General features: G+C 40.0%; 1 non-coding gene across 1 annotated transcript; it reads left to right on the forward strand.

The window, feature by feature from the left end:
* Positions 1–19,928: 19,928 nt before the first annotated feature.
* Positions 19,929–20,083, forward strand: LOC143432448 (5.8S ribosomal RNA). Its single transcript, XR_013103030.1, has one exon. It is a non-coding gene; the product is annotated as a 5.8S ribosomal RNA (ribosomal RNA).
* Positions 20,084–26,647: the final 6,564 nt, after the last annotated feature.

A 26,647-nucleotide genomic window follows, 5' to 3' on the forward strand; every position in this document is an offset into this window, starting at 1 on the left:
AGACATCTGCACACGCTATTTCCTTGCAAGGAAGTGTCGCATTTACATTCTTCTGAAGTGAATATGAGGTATACATAACACTTTACAATGAATATTATATCTTATCATGCAACATAGTAATGAGATGCGATATCGCGTTTTAAGAAGCATTAGAACTCTATTGCTACGATAGGTAGACATCTGCAAACGCTATTTCCTTGCCAGGAAGTGTCGCATTTGCATTCATTTGAAGTGTAGACGAGGAATACATAACACTTCGCAAATCATATTATATCTTACCATGAAACATAGAAATGAGATGCAATGCCGCGTCTTAAGAAGCATAAGATCTCTATTGTTACGATACGTAGACATCTGCAAACGCTATTTCCTTGCCAGGAAGTGTCGCATTTGCATTCATTTGAAGTGTAGACGAGGAATACATAACACTTCGCAAATCATATTATATCTTACCATGAAACATAGAAATGAGATGCAATGCCGCGTCTTAAGAAGCATAAGAACTCTATTGCTACGATACGTAGACATCTGAAAACGCTATTTCCTTGCAAGGAAGTGTCGCATTTACATTCATTTGAATCGTAGACGAGGAATGCATAACACTTCGCAATGAATATTATATCTTATCATGAAACATAGATATGAGATGCAATATCTCGTTTTAAGAAGCATTTGAACTCTATTGCTATGATATCTAGACATCTGCAGACGCTATTTCCTAGCAAGGAAGTGTCGCGTTTACATTCATTTGAAGTGTAGACGAGGAATACATGACACTTCGCAAATCATATTATATCTTACCATGAAACATATAAATGAGATGCGATATCGCGTTTTAAGAAGCACTTGAACTCTATTGCTTCGATACGTAGTCATCTGCAAACGCTATTTCCTTGCAAGGAAGTGTCGCATTTACATTCATTTGAAGTGTAGACGAGGAATACATACCACTTCGCAAATCATATTATACCTTACCATGAAACATAGAAATGAAATGCGATATCGCGTTTTAAGAAGCACTAGAACACTATTGCTACGATAGGTAGACATCTGCAAACGCTATTTTCCTTGCAAGGAAGTGTCGCATTTACATTCATTTGAATCGTAGACAAGGAATGCATAACACTTAGCAATGGATATTATATCTTATCGTGAAACATAGATATGAGATGCGATATCTCGTTTTAAGAAGCATTTGGACTCTATTGCTTCGATACGTAGACATCTGTAAATGCTATTTCCTTGCAAGGAAGTGTCGCATTTACATTCATTTGAAGTGTAGACGAGGAATACATAACACTTCGCAAACCATATTATTACTTACCATGAAACATAGAAATGAGATGCGATATCGCGTTTTAAGAAGCATTAGAACACTATTGCTACGATACCTAGACATCTGCAGACGATATTTCCTAGCAAGGAAGTGTCGCATTTACATTCATTTGAAGTGTAGACGAGGAATACATTACACTTCGCAAATCATATTATATCTTACCATGAAACATAGAAATGAGATGCGATATCGCGTTTTAAGAAGCATTAGAACACTATTGCTACGATAGGTAGACATTTGCAAACGCTATTTCCTTGCAAGGAAGTGTCGCATTTACATTCATTTGAAGTGTAGACGAGGAATACATAACACTTCGCAAATCATATTATATCTTACCATGAAACATAGAAATGAGATGCGATATCGCGTTTTAAGAAGCATTAGAACACTATTGCTACGATAGGTAGACATTTGCAAACGCTATTTCCTTGCAAGGAAGTGTCGCATTTACATTCATTTGAAGTGTAGACGAGGAATACATAACACTTCGCAAATCATATTATATCTTACCATGAAACATAGAAATGAGATGCGATATCGCGTTTTAAGAAGCATTAGAACTCTATTGCTACGGTACCTAGACATCTGCAGACTCTATTTCCTAGCAAGGAAGTGTCGCATTTACATTCTTTTGAAGTGAATACGAGGTATACATGACACTTCGCAATGAATATTATATCTTATCATGAAACTTAGAAGTGAGATGCGATATCGCGTTCTAAGAAGCTTTAGAACTCTATTGCTACGATACGTAGACATCTGGAAACGCTATTTCCTAGCAAGGAAGTGTCGCATTAACATTCTTTTGAAGTGAATACGAGGTATACATGACACTTCGCAAATCATATTATATCTTACCATGAAACATAGAAATGAGATGCGATATCGCGTTTTAAGAAGCATTAGAACTCTATTGCTACGGTACCTAGACATCTGCAGACGCTATTTCCTAGCAAGGAAGTGTCGCAGTTACATTCATTTGAAGTGTAGACGAGGAATACATGACACTTCGCAAATCATATTATATCTTACCATGAAACATAGAAATGAGATGCGATATCGCGTTTTAAGAAGCATTAGAACACTATTGCTACGATACCTAGACATCTGCAGACGCTATTTCCTAGCAAGGAAGTGTCGCATTTACATTCATTTGAAGTGTAGACGAGGACTATATAACACTTCGCCAATCATATTATATCTTATCATGAAACATAGAAATGAGATACGATATCACGTTTTAGGAAACATTAGAATTCTATTGCTACGATACGTAGACATCTGCACACGCTATTTCCTTGCAAGGAAGTGTCGCATTTACATTCTTCTGAAGTGAATATGAGGTATACATAACACTTTACAATGAATATTATATCTTATCATGCAACATAGTAATGAGATGCGATATCGCGTTTTAAGAAGCATTAGAACTCTATTGCTACGATAGGTAGACATCTGCAAACGCTATTTCCTTGACAGGAAGTGTCGCATTTGCATTCATTTGAAGTGTAGACGAGGAATACATAACACTTCGCAAATCATATTATATCTTACCATGAAACATAGAAATGAGATGCAATGCCGCGTCTTAAGAAGCATAAGATCTCTATTGTTACGATACGTAGACATCTGCAAACGCTATTTCCTTGCCAGGAAGTGTCGCATTTGCATTCATTTGAAGTGTAGACGAGGAATACATAACACTTCGCAAATCATATTATATCTTACCATGAAACATAGAAATGAGATGCAATGCCGCGTCTTAAGAAGCATAAGAACTCTATTGCTACGATACGTAGACATCTGAAAACGCTATTTCCTTGCAAGGAAGTGTCGCATTTACATTCATTTGAATCGTAGACGAGGAATGCATAACACTTCGCAATGAATATTATATCTTATCATGAAACATAGATATGAGATGCAATATCTCGTTTTAAGAAGCATTTGAACTCTATTGCTATGATATCTAGACATCTGCAGACGCTATTTCCTAGCAAGGAAGTGTCGCGTTTACATTCATTTGAAGTGTAGACGAGGAATACATGACACTTCGCAAATCATATTATATCTTACCATGAAACATATAAATGAGATGCGATATCGCGTTTTAAGAAGCACTTGAACTCTATTGCCTCGATACGTAGTCATCTGCAAACGCTATTTCCTTGCAAGGAAGTGTCGCATTTACATTCATTTGAAGTGTAGACGAGGAATACATACCACTTCGCAAATCATATTATACCTTACCATGAAACATAGAAATGAAATGCGATATCGCGTTTTAAGAAGCACTAGAACACTATTGGTACGATAGGTAGACATCTGCAAACGCTATTTTCCTTGCAAGGAAGTGTCGCATTTACATTCATTTGAAGTGTAGACGAGGAATACATAACACTTCGCAAATCATATTATATCTTACCATGAAACATAGAAATGAGATGCGATATCGCGTTTTAAGAAGCATTAGAACACTATTGCTACGATAGGTAGACATTTGCAAACGCTATTTCCTTGCAAGGAAGTGTCGCATTTACATTCATTTGAAGTGTAGACGAGGAATACATAACACTTCGCAAATCATATTATATCTTACCATGAAACATAGAAATGAGATGCGATATCGCGTTTTAAGAAGCATTAGAACTCTATTGCTACGGTACCTAGACATCTGCAGACTCTATTTCCTAGCAAGGAAGTGTCGCATTTACATTCTTTTGAAGTGAATACGAGGTATACATGACACTTCGCAATGAATATTATATCTTATCATGAAACTTAGAAGTGAGATGCGATATCGCGTTCTAAGAAGCTTTAGAACTCTATTGCTACGATACGTAGACATCTGGAAACGCTATTTCCTAGCAAGGAAGTGTCGCATTAACATTCTTTTGAAGTGAATACGAGGTATACATGACACTTCGCAAATCATATTATATCTTACCATGAAACATAGAAATGAGATGCGATATCGCGTTTTAAGAAGCATTAGAACTCTATTGCTACGGTACCTAGACATCTGCAGACGCTATTTCCTAGCAAGGAAGTGTCGCAGTTACATTCATTTGAAGTGTAGACGAGGAATACATGACACTTCGCAAATCATATTATATCTTACCATGAAACATAGAAATGAGATGCGATATCGCGTTTTAAGAAGCATTAGAACACTATTGCTACGATACCTAGACATCTGCAGACGCTATTTCCTAGCAAGGAAGTGTCGCATTTACATTCATTTGAAGTGTAGACGAGGACTATATAACACTTCGCCAATCATATTATATCTTATCATGAAACATAGAAATGAGATACGATATCACGTTTTAGGAAACATTAGAATTCTATTGCTACGATACGTAGACATCTGCACACGCTATTTCCTTGCAAGGAAGTGTCGCATTTACATTCTTCTGAAGTGAATATGAGGTATACATAACACTTTACAATGAATATTATATCTTATCATGCAACATAGTAATGAGATGCGATATCGCGTTTTAAGAAGCATTAGAACTCTATTGCTACGATAGGTAGACATCTGCAAACGCTATTTCCTTGACAGGAAGTGTCGCATTTGCATTCATTTGAAGTGTAGACGAGGAATACATAACACTTCGCAAATCATATTATATCTTACCATGAAACATAGAAATGAGATGCAATGCCGCGTCTTAAGAAGCATAAGATCTCTATTGTTACGATACGTAGACATCTGCAAACGCTATTTCCTTGCCAGGAAGTGTCGCATTTGCATTCATTTGAAGTGTAGACGAGGAATACATAACACTTCGCAAATCATATTATATCTTACCATGAAACATAGAAATGAGATGCGATATCGCGTTTTAAGAAGCATTAGAACACTATTGCTACGATAGGTAGACATTTGCAAACGCTATTTCCTTGCAAGGAAGTGTCGCATTTACATTCATTTGAAGTGTAGACGAGGAATACATAACACTTCGCAAATCATATTATATCTTACCATGAAACATAGAAATGAGATGCGATATCGCGTTTTAAGAAGCATTAGAACTCTATTGCTACGGTACCTAGACATCTGCAGACTCTATTTCCTAGCAAGGAAGTGTCGCATTTACATTCTTTTGAAGTGAATACGAGGTATACATGACACTTCGCAATGAATATTATATCTTATCATGAAACTTAGAAGTGAGATGCGATATCGCGTTCTAAGAAGCTTTAGAACTCTATTGCTACGATACGTAGACATCTGGAAACGCTATTTCCTAGCAAGGAAGTGTCGCATTAACATTCTTTTGAAGTGAATACGAGGTATACATGACACTTCGCAAATCATATTATATCTTACCATGAAACATAGAAATGAGATGCGATATCGCGTTTTAAGAAGCATTAGAACTCTATTGCTACGGTACCTAGACATCTGCAGACGCTATTTCCTAGCAAGGAAGTGTCGCAGTTACATTCATTTGAAGTGTAGACGAGGAATACATGACACTTCGCAAATCATATTATATCTTACCATGAAACATAGAAATGAGATGCGATATCGCGTTTTAAGAAGCATTAGAACACTATTGCTACGATACCTAGACATCTGCAGACGCTATTTCCTAGCAAGGAAGTGTCGCATTTACATTCATTTGAAGTGTAGACGAGGACTATATAACACTTCGCCAATCATATTATATCTTATCATGAAACATAGAAATGAGATACGATATCACGTTTTAGGAAACATTAGAATTCTATTGCTACGATACGTAGACATCTGCACACGCTATTTCCTTGCAAGGAAGTGTCGCATTTACATTCTTCTGAAGTGAATATGAGGTATACATAACACTTTACAATGAATATTATATCTTATCATGCAACATAGTAATGAGATGCGATATCGCGTTTTAAGAAGCATTAGAACTCTATTGCTACGATAGGTAGACATCTGCAAACGCTATTTCCTTGACAGGAAGTGTCGCATTTGCATTCATTTGAAGTGTAGACGAGGAATACATAACACTTCGCAAATCATATTATATCTTACCATGAAACATAGAAATGAGATGCAATGCCGCGTCTTAAGAAGCATAAGATCTCTATTGTTACGATACGTAGACATCTGCAAACGCTATTTCCTTGCCAGGAAGTGTCGCATTTGCATTCATTTGAAGTGTAGACGAGGAATACATAACACTTCGCAAATCATATTATATCTTACCATGAAACATAGAAATGAGATGCAATGCCGCGTCTTAAGAAGCATAAGAACTCTATTGCTACGATACGTAGACATCTGAAAACGCTATTTCCTTGCAAGGAAGTGTCGCATTTACATTCATTTGAATCGTAGACGAGGAATGCATAACACTTCGCAATGAATATTATATCTTATCATGAAACATAGATATGAGATGCAATATCTCATTTTAAGAAGCATTTGAACTCTATTGCTATGATATCTAGACATCTGCAGACGCTATTTCCTAGCAAGGAAGTGTCGCGTTTACATTCATTTGAAGTGTAGACGAGGAATACATGACACTTCGCAAATCATATTATATCTTACCATGAAACATATAAATGAGATGCGATATCGCGTTTTAAGAAGCACTTGAACTCTATTGCTTCGATACGTAGTCATCTGCAAACGCTATTTCCTTGCAAGGAAGTGTCGCATTTACATTCATTTGAAGTGTAGACGAGGAATACATACCACTTCGCAAATCATATTATACCTTACCATGAAACATAGAAATGAAATGCGATATCGCGTTTTAAGAAGCACTAGAACACTATTGCTACGATAGGTAGACATCTGCAAACGCTATTTTCCTTGCAAGGAAGTGTCGCATTTACATTCATTTGAATCGTAGACAAGGAATGCATAACACTTAGCAATGAATATTATATCTTATCGTGAAACATAGATATGAGATGCGATATCTCGTTTTAAGAAGCATTTGGACTCTATTGCTTCGATACGTAGACATCTGTAAATGCTATTTCCTTGCAAGGAAGTGTCGCATTTACATTCATTTGAAGTGTAGACGAGGAATACATAACACTTCGCAAACCATATTATTACTTACCATGAAACATAGAAATGAGATGCGATATCGCGTTTTAAGAAGCATTAGAACACTATTGCTACGATACCTAGACATCTGCAGACGCTATTTCCTAGCAAGGAAGTGTCGCATTTACATTCATTTGAAGTGTAGTCGAGGAATACATTACACTTCGCAAATCATATTATATCTTACCATGAAACATAGAAATGAGATGCGATATCGCGTTTTAAGAAGCATTAGAACACTATTGCTACGATAGGTAGACATTTGCAAACGCTATTTCCTTGCAAGGAAGTGTCGCATTTACATTCATTTGAAGTGTAGACGAGGAATACATAACACTTCGCAAATCATATTATATCTTACCATGAAACATAGAAATGAGATGCGATATCGCGTTTTAAGAAGCATTAGAACACTATTGCTACGATAGGTAGACATTTGCAAACGCTATTTCCTTGCAAGGAAGTGTCGCATTTACATTCATTTGAAGTGTAGACGAGGAATACATAACACTTCGCAAATCATATTATATCTTACCATGAAACATAGAAATGAGATGCGATATCGCGTTTTAAGAAGCATTAGAACACTATTGCTACGATAGGTAGACATTTGCAAACGCTATTTCCTTGCAAGGAAGTGTCGCATTTACATTCATTTGAAGTGTAGACGAGGAATACATAACACTTCGCAAATCATATTATATCTTACCATGAAACATAGAAATGAGATGCGATATCGCGTTTTAAGAAGCATTAGAACTCTATTGCTACGGTACCTAGACATCTGCAGACTCTATTTCCTAGCAAGGAAGTGTCGCATTTACATTCTTTTGAAGTGAATACGAGGTATACATGACACTTCGCAATGAATATTATATCTTATCATGAAACTTAGAAGTGAGATGCGATATCGCGTTCTAAGAAGCTTTAGAACTCTATTGCTACGATACGTAGACATCTGGAAACGCTATTTCCTAGCAAGGAAGTGTCGCATTAACATTCTTTTGAAGTGAATACGAGGTATACATGACACTTCGCAATCAATATTATATCTGATCATGAAACATAGAAGTGAGATGAGATATTGCGTTTTAAGAAGCATTAAAACTCTATTGCTACGATACGCAGACATCTGCAAACGCTATTTCCCAGCATGGAAGTGTCGCATTTACATTCTTTTGAAGTGAATACGAGGTATACATGACACTTCGCAATGAATATTATATCTTATCATGAAACATAGTAATGAAATACGACTTCTCGTTTTAAGAAGCATTAGAACTCTATTGCTACGATACGTAGACATCTGCAAACGCTATTTCCTAGCATGCAAGGGTCGCATTTACATTCCTTTGAAGTGAATACGAGGTATACTTGACACTTCGCAATGAATATTATATCTTATCATGAAACATAGGAATGAGGTGCTATATCCCGTTTAAAGAATCATTAGAACTCTATTTTTTCGACACGTACTCATCTGGAAAAGCTATTTCCTAGCAAGGAAGTGTCGCATTTACATCCTTTTGAAGTGAATACGAGGTATACATGACACGCCATAATGAATATTACATCTTATCATGAAACATAGCAGTGAGATGCGACAACTCGTTTTAAGAAGCATTAGAGCTCTATTGCTACGATACGCAGACATCTGCAAACGCTATTTCCTAGCATGCAAGTGTCCTATTTACATTCTTTTGAAGTGAATACGAGGTATACATGACACTTCGCAATGAATATTATATCTTATCTTGAAACATAGATGTGAGATGCGATATCGCGTTTTAAGAAGCATTAGAACTCTACTTTTACGATACGTAGACATCTGCAAACAATATTTCCAAGCGAAGAAGAGTCGCATTTACATTCTTTAGAAGTGAATACGAGGTATACATAACACTCCACAATGAATATTATATCTTATTACGAAACTTAGAAATGAAATACGACTTCTCGTTTTAAGAAGCATCAGAACTCTATTGCTACGTTACGTAGACATCTGCAAACAATATTTCCTAGCAAGGAAGTGTCGCATTTACATTCTTTTGAAGTAAATACGAGGTATACATGACACTTCGCAATAAATATTATAATTTATCATGAAACATAGAAGTGAGATGCGATATCGCGTTCTAAAAAGCATTGGAACACTATTGCTACGATACGTTGACATCTGCACACGCTATTTCCTAGCATGGAAGTGTCGCATTTACATTCTTTTGAGGTGAATACGAGGTATACATGACACTTCGCAATGAATATTATATTTTATCATGAAACATAGAATTGAGATGCGATATCGCGTCCTAACAAGCATTAGAACACTATTGCTACGATACGTAGACATCTGCAAACGCTATTTCCTAGCATGGAAGTGTCGCATTTACATTCTTCTGAAGTGAATACGAGATATACATGACACATCGCAATGAATATTATATCTTATCATGAAACATAGGAACGAATTGCGATATCGCGTTTTGAGATGAATTAGAACTCTATTGCTACGATACGAAGACATCTGCACACGCTATTTCCTAGCATGGAAGTGTCGCATTTACATTCTTTTGAGGTGAATACGAGGTATACATGACACTTCGCAATGAATATTATATTTTATCATGAAACATAGAATTGAGATGCGATATCGCGTCCTAACAAGCATTAGAACACTATTGCTACGATACGTAGATATCTGCAAACGCTATTTCCTAGCATGGGAGTTTCGCATTTACATTCTTTTGAAGTGAAAACGAGATGTACATGACACTTCGCAATGAATATTATATCTTATCATAAAACATAGAAATGAAATGCGACATCTGGTTTTAAGAAGCATTAGAACCCTGTTGCTACGATACGTAGACATCTGCAATCGCTATTTCCCAGCACGTATGTGTCGCATTTGCATTCTTTAGAAGTGAGTACGAAGTATACGTGGCACTACGCAATGAATATTATATCTTATCATGAAACATAGAAATGAGATGGGATATCGCGATTTAAAAAGCATTAGAACTCTATAGCTATGATACGTAGACATCTGAAAACTCCATTTAATAGCAAGGAAGTATCGCATTTACATCCTTTTGAAGAAAATACGTGGTATACGTGACACTTCGCAATGGATATTATATCTTATCATGAAACATAGAAATGAGATGCGATATTGCGTTTTGAGAAGCAGTAGAACTCTACTGCTACGATACGTAGATATCTGGAAACGCTATTTCCTAGCAAGGAAGTGTCGCATTTACATTCTTTTGAAGTGATAACGAGGTATACATAACACTCCACAATGAATATTACACCTTATCATGAGACATAGAAATGAGGTGCGATATCGCGTTTTATGAAGCGTTAGATCTCTATTGCTACGATACGTAGACATCCGCAGACGCTATTTCCTAGCATGGAAGTGTCGCATTTACATTCTTTTGAAGTGAGTACGAGGTATACATGACACTACGCAATGAATATTACATCTTATCATGAAACATAGGAACGAGATGCGATATCGCGTTCTGAGAAGCATTAGAACTCTATTGCTTATATACGTAGACATCTGCAAACTCTATTTCCTAGCAAGGAAGTGTCGCATTTACATTCCACTGAAGTGAATACGAGGTATACATGACACTTCGCAATGGATATTATATCTTATCATGAAACATTGAAATGGGCCGCTATATCGCGCTTTAAGACGCATTAGTGCTCTAGTGCTACGATACGTAGATATCTGGAGACGCTATTTCCTAGCAAGGAAATGTCGCATTTACATTCTTTTGATGTGAATACGAGGTATACATAACATTACACAATGAATATTATATCTTATTACGAAACATTGAAATGAGATGCGATATCGCGATTTAAGAAGCATTAGAACTCTTTTGCTTCGATACGTAGATATCTGGAAACGCTATTTCCTAGGAAGGAAGTGTCGCATTTACATTCTTTTGAAGTGAATACGAGGTATACATAACACTCCACAATGAATATTATACCTTATCATGAAAAATAGAAATGTGATGCGATATCGCGTTTTAAGAAGCGATAGTACACTATTGCTACGGTACGTAGACATCTGCAGACGCTATTAAACAGCAAGGAAGTGTTGCATTTACAATATTTTGAGGTGAATACGGGGTATACATAACACTCCACAATGAATATTATATCTTATCATGAAACATAGAAATGTGATGCGATATCGCGATTTAAAAAGCATTAGAACTCCATTGCTACGTTACGTAGACATCTGCGAGCGCTATTTAATCGCAAGGAAGTTTCGCATTTACATTCTCTTGAAGCGAATACGAGGTATACATGACACTTCGCAATGAATATTATATCTTATCATGAAACATAGAAATGAGATGCGATGTCTCGTGTTAAGAAGTATTAGAACTCTATTGTTTCGATATGTAGACGTCTGGAAACGCTATTTCCTAGCAAGGAAGTGTCGCATTTACATTCTTTTGATGTGAATACGAGGTATACATGTCACTTCGCAATGAATATTTTATCTCATCATGAAGCATAGAAATGAGATGCGATATCGCGTTTTGAGAAGCATTAGAACTCTATTGCTAATATACGTAGAAATCTGCAAACGCTATTTCCTAGTAAGGAAGTGTCGCATTTACATTCTTTTGAGGTGAATACGAGGTATCACGTCCGGTGATACTATTTTCCGTTGTTCCGGAGGCTTTACGAGGCTAGCCTATTTCTCGGTAATTCGGTCCGCGGGAACGCGTTAAGACCGGGTCCGACAATTTCGGCTCACGTGACACTAGCGAAAACACTCGCGATAATGAGGGAATAACCCTACCTTTCGATGACTTCTCTCTCGATGTGTACGTAGATACGGCGTGGAGGATCGTTCGCTCGGATCGTAGCGGATTTCGTTCTGTTGGCTGCTACGGAAATCTCGATCAGTCGCCAGCGAAGAGGAGGACGGCGCTCGGAATTCGGCGATGATGCTGAATGTGGCAGAATCGGCGTGATGCGTCGTGGTATCTGGATCGGAAGCGTCGACGGTCGCTTCGGAAAGCGGCGACTAGGCTGGTGCGAAGGCAGGTCGCTGGTATACGAGGACTCTCGGAATGCCCTCCAAATATTTACGCACAAGTGATCGTTAGAAATTCTTCCTACTCGCACGTCGCGTTCCGGAAGCACGATTCATTCACCAGGTTTTTCTGTAGTTTCGACTAAGATCTGAAGGATAAGCGGCGGTCTCAAAGTCACAAAGCCGATTTCTATACTCGTTCAATTTGATGAAGATCAACCCCAGTTATGTGGAAGAACCCGTGGAAGAATTCGTAGTTAAATGTAATGTTAAAAGTAGAACTACTATTATAAAGACTTGATAAAATTAATGGATGTGGAAATAGTAGACTTGCTAAAAGGACTTGTACTTGGATATAGTAAAAGTAAAAATAAAATATATTTATTTAAGGTTTAAAGTATACAAGAACTGGAATTATTCTAAGTCTAAGACTAAGTTAAAATGGAAATAGAAATACGATGCCTGGACCCCACATTGAGGTGGCTAACGATCTAGAACTAGAGGTTTCGACTCCTCGGTAGGAGATCTCGAGTCAGAGTGTGTGCTCTGGAGACGCGTCTCTGAACTCCTCGGTTCGCGGGGCGCTACGGTCGCGGACGCTCGTGGTAGGGAGATCGCGGTCCCGCGAGTGGGGGACTCGCGTCTCGAGGCGTAGAGCGCGCGGTCCAGCGAGTGGGGACCCGCTGCTCGTGGTGGGGATTGCGGCGCATGACGCTGGCCGGGCGCATCTTACTTAGTGTAACTTAGATCTAGGAATTCTTATATATACGTCATGATATGGTATGCATGTCCTAGCTTAGAAGTAATATATAGGCTCTAGCAGATCCTGTTCCCGGAATTGGAAAAGAACCCATTCAGGTGATGGGCTGCGGATACGTCTTCCTGCAGGACGGAATCCTCGGTGCGAGGGAGATAGGGCTGCCCGTCCTTGATGCGGGCGAGACAGGTATACTCGGTGGTGCGAGTGAGACACTGGTGCCCGGTACGAGCGAGACAGGTATACTGGGGGGTGCGAGGAGGATGATGGGTGGCAGGCGGTACGCCTGACGTCACAAAAAGCGACACTTCCTTTCTAGGAAATTACGTCCACAGATATCTCTGTATCGAAGCTAGAGAGTTCTAATCCTCCTTAAAACGCGATATCGCACCTCATCTCTATGTCTCATGATAAGATATAATATTCATTGCGAAGTGTCATGTGTACCTCGCATACACTTCAAATGAATGTAAATACTTTACTTCCTGGCTAGGAAATGACGTTTGCAGATGTCTACGCATCGTTGCAATAGGTTTCTATTGCTTCTCAAAACGCGATATCGCATCTCATTTATATGTTTCATGATAGGATACAATATTCATTGCGAAGTGTCATGTGTACCTCGCATACACTTCAAATGAATGTAAAGGCGACATTTCCTTGCTAGGAAATAGCGTTTGCAGATGTCTACGTATAGTAGCAATAGAGTTCTAATGCTTCTCATATCGGGATATCGCATCTCATTTTTATGTTTCATGATAAGATATAATATTCACTGTGAAGAGTCATGTATTCCTCGTATTCACTTCAATAGAATGTAAATGCGACACTACCTTGCTAGAAAATAGCGTTTGCAGATGTCTACGTATAATAGCAATAGAGTTCTAACGCTTCTTAAAACGCGATATCGCATTTCATTTATATGATTCGTGATAAGATATAATATTCATTGCGAAGTGTCATGTATACCTCGTATTTACTTCAAAATAATGTAAATGCGACGTTTCCATCCTAGGAAATAGCGTTTGCAGATGTCTACGTATCGTAGCAATGGAGCTCTAATGCTTCTTAAAACGCGATATCGCATCTCATTTCTATGTTTCACCATGGGATATAATATTCATTGCGAAGTGTCATGTATACCTCGTATTCACTTCAAATGGATGTAAATGCGACGTTTCCTTGCTGGGAAATTGCGTTTCCACATGTCTACGTATCGAAACAATAGAGTTCTAGTGCTTCTTAAAACGATATGTCGCTTCCCATTTCTCTGTTTCATGATAAGATATAATATTCATTGCGAAGTGTCATGTATACCTCGTATTCACTTCAAAAGGATGTAAATGCGACACTTCCTTGCTAGGAAATAGCGTTTGCATATGTCTACGTATCGTAGCAAGAGAGTTATAATGCTTCTTAAAACGAGATATCGCATCTCATTTCTATGTTTCATGGTAAGATATAATATTCATTGCGAAGTGTCACGTATACCTCGTATTCACTTCAAAAGAATGTAAATGCAACACTTCCTTGCCAGGAAGTAGCGTTTCCAGATGTCTACGTATCGTAGCAATAGAGTTCTAATGCTACTTAAATCGCGATATCGCATCTCATTCATATGTTTCGTGATAAGATATGATATTCATTGCGAAGTGTCATGTACACTTCGTATTTACTTCAAAAGAATGTAAATGCGACTATTGGTTGCAAGGAAATAGCCTTTGCAGATGTCTACGTATGATAGCAAAAGAGTTCTAACGCTTCTTAAAACGCGATATCGTATTTCATTTCTATGTTTCCTGATAAGATATAGTATTAATTGAGAACTGTCATGTACACATCGTACTCACTTCAAAAGAATGTAAATGCGACGTTTCCATCCCAGGAAATAGCGTTTGCAGATATCTGCGTATCGTAGCAATAGAGTTCTAATGCTACTTAAATCGCGATATCGCATCTCATTTCTATGTTTTGTGATAAGATATAATATTCATTGCGAAGTGTCATGTATACCTCGTATTCACTTCAAAAGAATGTAAATGCGACGTTTCCATCCTAGGAAATAGCGTTTGCAGATGTCTACGTATCGTAGCAATAGAGATCTAACGCTCCTTTAAACGCGATATCGCATCTCGTTTCTATGTTTCATGATAAGTTATAATATTCATTGCGAAGTGTCATGTATATCTCGTATTCCCTTCAAAAGAAAGTAAATACCACACTTCCTTGCTGGGAAATAGCGTTTCCAGATGTCTACGTATCGAAGCAATAGAGTTGTAATGCCTCGTAATTCACGATATCGCATCGCAGTTCTGTATTTCATGATAAGAAATAATATTTATTGCGAAGAGTTACGTATACATCGCTTACACATCAAAAGAATGTAAATGCCACACTTCTTTGCTAGGAAATAGCGTTTCCAGATGTCTACGAATCGAAGCAATAGAGTTGTAATGCTTCTTAAACCGCGAAATCGCATCTCATTTCTACGCTTCATGATAAGATATAATATTCATTGCGACGTGTTATGTATACCTCGTCGACACTTCATAGCAATGTAATTGCTACATTTCCTTGCTAGGAAATAGTGTTTCCAGATGTCAGCGTATCGAAGCAATAGATTTGTAAAGCTTCTTAATACGCGCTATCGCATTTCAGTTCTATGTTTCATGATAAGATATAATATTCATTGCGAAGTGCTACGTATACCTCGTCTACACTTCAAAAGAATGTAAATGCCACAATTCATTTCTTGGATATAGCGTTTCCTGATGTCCTATGTATCGAAGCAATAGAGTCCGAATGCTTCTTAAAACGCAATATCGCATCTCCTTTCTATGCTTCATGATTAGATATAATAATTAATGCGAAGAGTAATGAATACCTCGTCTACCCTTCAAAAGAATGTAAATGCCACACTTCCTTGCTATGAAATTGGATTTCCAGATGTCGACGTATCGAAGCAACGGAGTTCTAATGCTTCTTAAAACGCAATATCGCATATCCTTTCTATGCTTCATGATTAGATATAATAATTAATGCGAAGAGTAATGAATACCTCGTCTACCCTTCAAAAGAATGTAAATGCCACACTTCCTTGCTATGAAATTGGATTTCCAGATGTCGACGTATCGAAGCAACGGAGTTCTAATGCTTCTTAAAACGCGGTATCGCATTTCATTTCTATATTTCATGATAAGATGTAATCTCCATTCAAAGCGATATGTATATCTCGTCAGAACTACAAAAGAATGTAAATCCCACACTTCCTTGCGACGGAGTAGCGTTTTTGGATGTCTTCGTGTCGATGAAATAGAAATCTAATTCTTCATACAACACGTTATCGCATCTCATTTCTATGTTTCATGATAAGATGAAATTCAATGCAACCCGTTATGCATACTTCGTCAATAGTTTAACAGAATGTAAATCCCACCCTTCATTACGACAGAATTGCGTTTCTAGATGTCTACGTTTCGAAGAAAAAGTGTTCTCATGATTCATAAAACGCGATATCGCATCTCACTTCCATGTTACATATTAAGACGTAATACCAATGCAACGCGCTATGTATATCTCGTCAAAACTTCAAAAGATTGTAAAGGCAACGTATCCTTCCTACAGAATAATGTTACTAGATGTCCACATATCGAAGGAATAGAGCTCTAATCCTTCATAACACGCGATATCGCATCTCATTTCTATGTTTCGTGATAAGATGTAATGTCAATGCAGCGCGTTAATTATATATCGTCAACACATCAAAGGAATGCAAATCCCACACGTCCTTGCTAAGGAATAGTGATTCTAGGTGTCTACGTATCGAAGCAATAGAGTTCTTATGCTTCATAGAACGCGATAATGCATCTCATTTCTATGTATCATGATTAGATGTAATTCAATGCAATGCGTTATGTATATCTCGTCAGCACTTCAAAAGAATGTAAATCCCACACTTCCTTGCTACGGAATACCGATGCTAGATGTCTACATATCGAATCAATAGAGTTCCAGTGCTTTATAAAACGCAATATCGCATCTCTTTTCTATGTCTCATGATAAGATGCAATATTCAATGTAGATCGTTATATGTATCTCGTCTACACTTCGAAAGAATGTAAATGCCACACTTCGTTGCTACGGAATAGCGTATTTATATGTCTACGTATCGAAGCATTACAGTTCTAATTCCTGATAAAACGCGATATCGTATATCATATCTATGTTTCATGGTAAGATATAATTTAATGCAATGCGTTACATATACCTCGTCACTACTTCATGAGAGTGTCAACCCCACACTTCCTTGGGACGAATACAGTTCCAATTCTTCATTAAACACGACATCGTATCTCATATCTATGTTTCATGATAAGATGTAATTTAATGCAATGCGTTACGTATACCTCGTCACTACTTCATGAGAGTGTCAACCCCACACTTCCTTTGGACGAATTCAGTTCCAATTCTTCATTAAACACGACATCGTATCTCATATCTATGTTTCATGGTAAGATGTAATTTAATGCAACGCGTTATGTATATCCCGTCTACACTTCAAAAGCATGTAAACCCTACAGTTCCTTGCTGCGGGATAGCGTTTCTAGATGTCTACGTTTCGAAGCAATAGTGTTATAATAGTACCACCATTGTGGCGCTGCGGAGGACTCAGCGCGGCACATTCTTCATGAGTGTCCTGCCTGGGAGGTGCCGCGTCGGGCATTAGCGGCGGAGATGGGTCCAGACCTCTCGTTTCCGAGCATCCTGTCTGGGATGCTTGGTCGCGGGAGCGTCTGGTGGGCCATGATCTCCTTTTGCGAGGAGGTCATGGTCGCGAAGGAGGCCGCCGAGCGTGTCAGGGAGCAATCCCTGTCCGACGCTGCTTACGGGGTCGGCGTCGTAGACGTTTGCCCCGTTTCGCCTCACGGGATGGGGGCTTCTACTTTCGGGTGGAAGTCGCTCCTAAGAACCCTTCGGGGGGCGGAACTTCGCTACCTTCGGCGCGCCTGCGGGCCATGATGGTGGCCATTACGCCTCAGGGGCCACGATTTGGCATTTGTCGGGCCATGGTATCGAGTCTGACGCACCCGGGGCACCCAGTGCGTCCGGCCCACGCCTGGCCCGAGGCATCGACGACGCCCGTGCGGTGTGGACCACTTAGGTCGTACTCCACGTCTTTGCACGGGTGTCGTCCGGGGGGCGCGTTCGTTCCGATTGGGGGATTTTTCCGAACATTGCAGGCGTCCTCCGGGACGGGAGTGGTGGCTGTATGGTCCAGCCATCGCTCATTCCTCAGACGGGGTAGTGTGTCTCGTCGACCACACTCCTCTCGGGGAATGGGATCCTTCCAGTCACCATGGAGGACCCCGGCGCGGCAGTGGGCACGGGACCGGACGTGTTCGTCCAGAGTTCCCGGTCCCCTCCCAGCAGCGCCGAGGTCGGTCACCGTGGGATTTTAGCCGGTAAGAGTCTGGCATACCCCCGGAGTTCCCCAGCTCCGGGAGATCCATGAGGATTTCCCCACGTTAAAAAAAAGGCTAATTTTAGGTTTGGTTTTACTAGATGGGGTTCAAGTTATATTAGGTTTAAATTATTCTGGGTTCAAGTTAGACGGGTATCGAGTTTAAGGTTCATGTTATACGGAGTTTGATTTTAAGGTTCATATTATATGGAATTTGATTTTAAGGTTCAAGTTATATGGGGTTTGATTTTAAGGTTCAAGTTATACAGGGTTTGAGTTTAAGGTTCTCGTTGTACGGGGTTTGGTCGATCGAACCGTTCCTTTCGGAGGGGACGATTCCTCGGGAATAGCCTCGGTTGTCGAGAGTCTAAGATACCCAGCGACTGATGCGAGCTTTCGAATCATTTATTCTCGCTTCGTGTCGTCGGGTGAATATATAGACCGCTCGAGACTGTGTTGGGCGAACGATAGAGTGTCCTAACGAATGTACGAATTTTTTTTCGTTTACCTGAGCCTTGTTGGAATCGACACAACTGGATGGTATTGGAATTTTGAAGAGACCGTCGTCGTCATCATTCGTTCGGAGGGGACGATTCGTCGCTCGCCCCAAGCCTCGTTGTCGAGAGTCTGAGCAAAACCTACCGTTGCGAGATTGAATAATTTTATACTCGTTTCGTGTTGCCGGGGAAAGCTTTTATAGACCGCCTCGAGACTGTGCATGAAGGCGACGAGTGTCCCATCGATGATAACATTATTATGTTCACTCGAATGAGAGCGTCCTGCCGATTTCGAAAGAAATACGCCGCTGGGTGTTTGGTTTTTTTTCTTCTTAGTTCCGCGTTGCCCGTTGTCCTCGTTGTCGAGAGTCTCCAATCCCGCCGTTGCGAACTCGAACAGTTTATGCTCGCTTCGCGTTGTCGGGAGGAAAAAAACCGCCTCGAGACTGCTGGTACGCGGGGGAGTCCTAACGAATTTTTGAAAGTTTTTTTTCTTCATACCTGGACGCGCGTGTACATTTTTCGTAACTTTGAGGGCCACCTTGCGCGCCAACCATCGGCGTATGCGTTTCATCCGTAGGACCGATATATCGTGTCGCTTCGAACTCCGTCGAGCGGTGAAAGCCGCCACGGTTTGGCGACGCCCGCGTATCTTTCACCGGAGACAATTGGGTATCGACTTGTTCGAACTTTAGTACCAAGAGACTTAAAGATCAATAAAATATACATATACGATTACCCTGAACGGTGGATCACTTGGATCGTGGGTCGATGAAGAACGCAGCTAATTGCACGTCAACGTGTGAACTGCAGCACACATGAACATCGACATTTCGAACGCACATTGCGGTCCACGGATACAAATCCTGGACCACGCCTAAGTAAGGGTCGTTCCCGTAACCAAAATACTGCTTGCGTTGCGTTTCGTCGAATCTTTTTTCCCTACGGTGCTCGAATCTGCTCCGCGTCGTTCATTCTCGAATTAAATTCCGAACATTTCTTAGTTCGGGCGGCACCGAGAAAGGGAGGAAGAGAAGCGATACACGACGTACGAGCGATCGTTGGACGTTCGTCTGGGTCGTCTGTGACCGTGCCGAGGCAATCTGCGATTGGCAACGTGTGTGCGCGTGCGGGGTGCGTAAACGTGTTCATGGAACTCGACGGTGTGTCGATCAGGAACTCGAGTGAGTTCTTCATGGCGTCGTGAGTCGTCCGTTAAACAGGCGACCGCCCACGGGGAACCGCTTCGTGTTTCGATCGCCGATTTTGTTCCGTGTTCCGAATTCGCACACCCGCCACACGCATCGCCTTCACCTGCCTTTAGCGCACGATACGAATATGCCGCGCGCTCGACGTCGTTTAAAATGAATTTTTTTTCATGCCGCAAGAGCGCGGAAGAATTCTCGGTCGAGAGAGAAGAGATATATAAGAGAGAGAGAGAGAGAGAGAGAGAGAGAGAGAGAGAGAGAGAGAGAGAGAGAGAGAGAGAGCGACATCGTCGTAACGCGAGAGATGATGATGCGCATCCGAACGTTCGAAGTTCTCCTCGTAGAGCCCCAGGGTGTTCGATCACAATAACCCGTTATCTCTGTTCTCTCCGCGTGTGTATAACATGTTCCGCGAGAGAAAAAAAAGATCTCTCGCGCGGAACGTCACTCGGACATAGGCCGTCAATGCGCTGTAATGTCGTAACGTTATTCGTGAGGGCGCTCCAACTCGGAGTGTCCTTCGTTCTGAAGGATCAGGGTAATAAAATCGGGGGAAAAGGAGCCGCTCCGTTTCGATCTCTGCGTGTTACGCGCGGGAAGTGGAACCGCTGGAGAGTATAAATGGTGTTGATCGTTCGCAGCTACGACGATAAAGAGGACGGATGTTAAACAAACGCCGGTAGCTTGATCATCTAGCGAGAGTCTCGTTTTTTTTTTTATATTTTTGAAGAATCTTATATAAAAGAAATACCGACACACGAAAGACATTGGCGAGGTGTATAAAACGCTTCGACGAGAACAACAACGAAGAGGTGCGTGTAGTTCTTCTTGCCGGTTTCTCGAGCGGTAAATCAAAGGATCGCTGTGTCGGAGATGGACGAAAGTTCTTTTCGTCGTCTGCCGTCCCCGTTCGCCGATGCTCTCTCCTCATCTTGTATATATTATACATACCAATCTCCTTACCTTCTCTCTGCCAGCGAGTTCGATGGCACGAATGAATTTCATGCGTCACGTAGAGACGACCTCAGATTAGGTGAGATTACCCGCTGAATTTAAGCGTATTGCTAAGCGGAGGAAAAGAAACTAACCAGGATTTCCTTAGTAGCTGCAGGCGAACAGGAATGACCCCAGCAATGAATCCCGGGGTTCCGCCGCTGGGAAATGTAGTGTTCGGGAGGATCCGTTTATCCCGAGACAACCGCGTCCAAGTCTTTGAAAAGAGAGTTCAAGAGTACGTGAAACTCTGGTGGTACCCTCGCGGTTCCACAGTGAGCGGCACGCCGTCGTCGGCGAACGTTCCGGTGATATAGTCGTGTACTTCTCCCCTAGTAGAACGTCGCGACCCGTTGCGCGTCGGTCTACGGCCCGAGTGAGCGTCTATAGCATCGCAGTCTTGCGCACACGGCAGACCCTCGGTCGCCCGCCCGGCTGCGCAACGGTACTCGTACGGTATCGGGCCGCAACCAATCCATTCTCGACTGTATGTGCGCCTAGCCCACCGCAAGCTCGGTCAGACTACCTGGTGGAACAGATTTTGCGCCGGCGCCGGGCCTGGCCAGCTGTTAGCAAGCGGTGCCTCGACTGCCTTGGTCTCGAGGTTCCTTGAAATGGTGAACAGTCCCCATTCTGGTGACGGGCTACGGCTTCTTCCTTCTGGACGGAGTCATCGGTGCGAGGGAGGCGGGGATGGGAACTCGTAGATGGAAACGAGAGGGCGATGCGCAAAAGTGCCAGTGAGACAGAGTTGCTCGTTGGTACAAGCGAGACAGCGATGCGTATTGGCGTGAGTGAGACAGAGGTGCTCGCCGGTGCGAGTGAGTGCGTGCACTAGCACGCACGCGAACGCTGCTGGTTGCTGGATTTGCAGGCGTGTACGGCAGGTTGCCTGCGTGCGGGAATTGATGCTGGAGGCGGCAAAGAGGCTGATGGGTGGCAGGCGCTACGCCTGACGTCACACTACACTCTAAAAGAATGTAAATCCTACACTTCCTTTCTACGGAATAGCGTATCTGAATGTTTACAAATCGATGCGATACAGTACTAATGCTTCATAAAACGTGATATCTCATTTCATATCAACAGTTCAAAGTAAGTACGTAGGTTGTAAAGCTCTATGCATCGCATTATGCTTATCTGCTTCTACCCTTAAAAAGAATATGAACACTACACTCCCTTGCAGAGGGATAGCGCTTTTAGATGTCTACTTGCCTAAGCAATAGAGTTCTATTACTTCATTCAACGCGATGTCGCATCTCATTTCAATGTTTCATGATAGGTTGTAATATTCAATGCAACGCGTTATGTTTATCTCCACCTACAGTTCAAAATAATGTAGATCCCCACTTGCTTGATACGAGATAGCATTTCTAAATGTCTATGTATCGAAGTAATAGAGTTCTAATACTTCATAACTCCAACGTTCCAAAGTAAGGAAGTTGTATTCTTCTATGCATAGAGTTATGCCTGTCTGCTTCTACGATTTGAAAGAATGTGAATTCTACAGTTCTATGGAACTAGATGGCGTTTTATAGTGTCTGCGCGTCAAAGCAGTATATTTCTAATGCTCCATGCAATGTAATAGCACATCTCATTTCAGCGTTTCAATGTAAGTAAGATGGAATCCTATATGCATAGCACTATGCTTATCTGATATTATACTTCATTAGATTGTGAAGTCTGCAGTCCATGCAACATAATTGCACATTAATTGGTCTACTTGTTAATGCAATAGAGTTCGTAACCTGCATGCAATGCGATAGCGCATCTCTTTTCAACGTTTCAAGGTAAGTAACCTGTAACCTTATATGCATAGCAATATGCTTATATGCTTCTACACTTTTAATGAATGTTAATAGAACGGATCCATAAAGCGGGATCGCGCTTCATAGTTTCTACGTGTCAAATAAACGTATTTCCTTGGTGGTATTCCGTATTCCGAAGGTGGTAAAGTATGTAACATGTTATCTTCTATTCATGTTATTATACTTGTGTGCTCCTACACAGCAACCGATTGTGAATTCTGCTGTTTCTTCCAGCGGAATGGGCTTTCATATTGTCTGCGTCTCAAAGCAACCTAAAGATACCTAAAGCATTACACCATGTGATTGCACATCTCATTTCAACGATTCAAATTAAATAAGCTGTAAGCAATTATGCATGGCATTATACTTATCTGTTTCTATGCTTTATAATGCTTTGGGTTGCGAGGAGAACCTCAACCCCCCCCTTAATTGCCTAAAGAGAAGTCAAAAATCCAGCGGCCCTGCAGGTGAGACACCCGGGGGGGGGCGAGAAGAGGTGATTGCCGAAATCCACTGATCCCCTACTGAGCCCCGAGGAGGATTCAGGAGACCCGAGGACCACCAGCGAATTCAAGGAAACTAAAGAAGAGAACGTGAGAGCTTATTCACTAAAGCGTCCCATTTTCATGCTGCATTTCATGTATCGCATATTGTATATTATATCTTATATCGTGAAGCGGGTGGTGATCCCCGGTCATTCGCGGGTCACGAGGCCATAAATAAAGAAGCCGTGACTTTAGTATCCCGCGACCCGAGTGTGTGTACTCGGCTAGGCGTAGTCGAGAGGAGTAGCATTTCGAAGTTTCGAGCATTGTTCCGCCCCAAGTTTCCCGGGGTCGTGTAGTCTATTTCTTTGGTGCTTTCTGTGCAGCTGGCGTCCAAGAAACTATAGTTTCGCAGTTTCGAAATACCTCTCCGTTTCGGTGATTATTTTTGCGTTCGCGAGACCGCGAAATGTTGTACGTGAGTGGATACATTGTAACGATAGATCGCTTTAGATTAAAGTACGTTTTACACCTTAAAGCATTTGAATAATTAACCCCTTCGAGCTTCCCTGACTTACTGTAGATAGGTTTCCGTCACAACTGACAGGGACCATCACTTTACATAGATATATAAAACAAACATAGCTCTAAACGTAGAACTGAGAGTTTCAGAACTTCCTTTGAAACGTTGATAGTGAGGAGCTCCATCGGATTTTATAGAACTTCAGAACTTACTTGCTATGAAATGTAGGCAGATAAGGGCCATCGCGTTACTTAGAACTTTAGAAGTTGCTTACTTCAACAAAGATTTCTATTGGCTTTGTCCGTTCTTTTAGAAGAGTTTTTGATACACCACTTACTTTTCACGTTTGCAATATTTTTAAAAGTATGCGAGGTGTAATAATTTAAGTTTTAAAATGATTACTTAGTGTTTATTATTATTTAGTAACTCGGATATAAACGTGTCTGCATAAGATTTAATCTATATGTTTATAAGCCTGAAATTTATGCAGTTTTTTGTTAGTAACTTATTGCTCAAACGGCAAAGATTCAGACTGAGAATAGAGTAGTGAGAGTAGAGGAGAGAGAATAGAGGAGAGCAGATAGAAAGTAGTGAGCAGAAAAAGAAACTGATGGAACTGAAAAGTAGATCGATATATCTCACAAATGATGCTTCTACGTCCATAAAATCTGTTAAATAAAGAACTATTGCAAATACCAGGTATAATCAATATTACTTCTGCTCAAAAGCTATAACAGAATTGGACCGAAATGGATATAAAACAGGAATTTATATATTCAAAGAGAAAAAATGTATTAGTTACAAATTACTTATGTTCGCAGAGATCTCACTAATTCAGGCTTCTTATCTTGCAGAACTAATCATTCATTTAACATGGGAAGGGGTCGAGGGATAGTAAAATATTCTCATATTTCATAGCCTCGTTCGATACGTCAATTGGATCATGTAAAACATCGGACTCTAATTACATCTACACCTTCAGACCTTAAATATATAATTACAACATATTTAATACCGTTTTAATAACATTTTCCTATTATTTATATCTATGCCTAATAAATATATATTTATCGAATAAGTTGCTTTACCAAAGAATAAGAGAATCTGAGGATTATAAATCTGAGCATTACATAACAAACGTGCATTACATATATAATGTTACATGTAAAAAAGATGAAGACCAAAAAGATCGTACATATGTTGAATCCACAATGCGGTCACGGAGATACAGAAACGGCAAAAATTCCCAACAATAATTAACAAAATTCAAAAAGGGGCGGGGAGGTGAAAATCCATCTCCTTGACGATGATAAGAAACAAGTCTGCCACGTGCACTACAATATCTCAAACAGCCAGCGGTTGGCACGCCAATGACAACGGATAGAAAGAATTACGTGGCAGAATAGTAAGTGAATAGTAAGAAAAACATATTTATTTGTTAGATGTTTATAAATTCAAATTTAAAAGTCCAAATCGCATTTAATATACTATTGTTTAACAAGGTGATTTAATGTTGATTCAAATAGGCGTGGAGAACTAGCTGGTACATCTGTCAATGTAATTTCATTTCTGCTGGATACAGTAAAAACACATTTGCAATTTAAGCAAGGTTTCACTAGATCTGGCGGATTTTTTAAATTTTAGAATGGGATGATGGCAGTAGTAGTTGGTTCAGCGCCAGGCGATAAACATATACAACAAGCAAAGTAACGTAAACGGATTTAAGATGTTCAAAATTATATAAATGAAACTATTACACTTTTATAATCCATGTACCGTTTCTGTTCTTTGTAACTTACAAAGAGTCTTAAGAATGTAACGCAACGTAAAGAAGATTGGAAACAGAGAAAGCAGGCCTTAATCTCAGATAAAGGAACCTTGGATCTGTTGGGTATCGTGGTTATTGGCGTGCTATGTTAAGGGATATGTCATTCAGTTTTAATTTTCTGAACGAGAACAATTCAAATAAATTTGGAGTCGACACATTGGAAAAAAATTTCTTCCAGTGAAAAATGCTGTATGCAGTGCAATAGCAACTTAACATCCCCTTGATATTCTACAGAAAACTTTATGTCATTTTCCTCGATTTACTAGAATCGAAACTATGAAATCTATTATGTAGCTTTTCTGCAACTGCTACCATACACACACGCGCACGTACATACGAAATCCATCAAGATTAAAGATACTGTATATCTATTGGCTATTACACGGATAAATTGTAGAATTCCATTTGTAATTGATAATTAGATTATAAACATTTATATGCTTTTATCAGAAATTTAAATACGTCAAAATTGCAGCACGCAGATGTGTAAATATCACTTTGCGATCTCATTTCATTTTGGCAGTTATACTTATATATGAGGATCCATCCAGGCATAAAGCTTGATAATCTTTCAACTATAAAATAATTATGGAACATTAGACTTTTTGCT

This window comes from Xylocopa sonorina, unplaced genomic scaffold, assembly GCF_050948175.1.
Source record: "Xylocopa sonorina isolate GNS202 unplaced genomic scaffold, iyXylSono1_principal scaffold0255, whole genome shotgun sequence".
Lineage (NCBI taxonomy): Eukaryota > Metazoa > Arthropoda > Insecta > Hymenoptera > Apidae > Xylocopa > Xylocopa sonorina.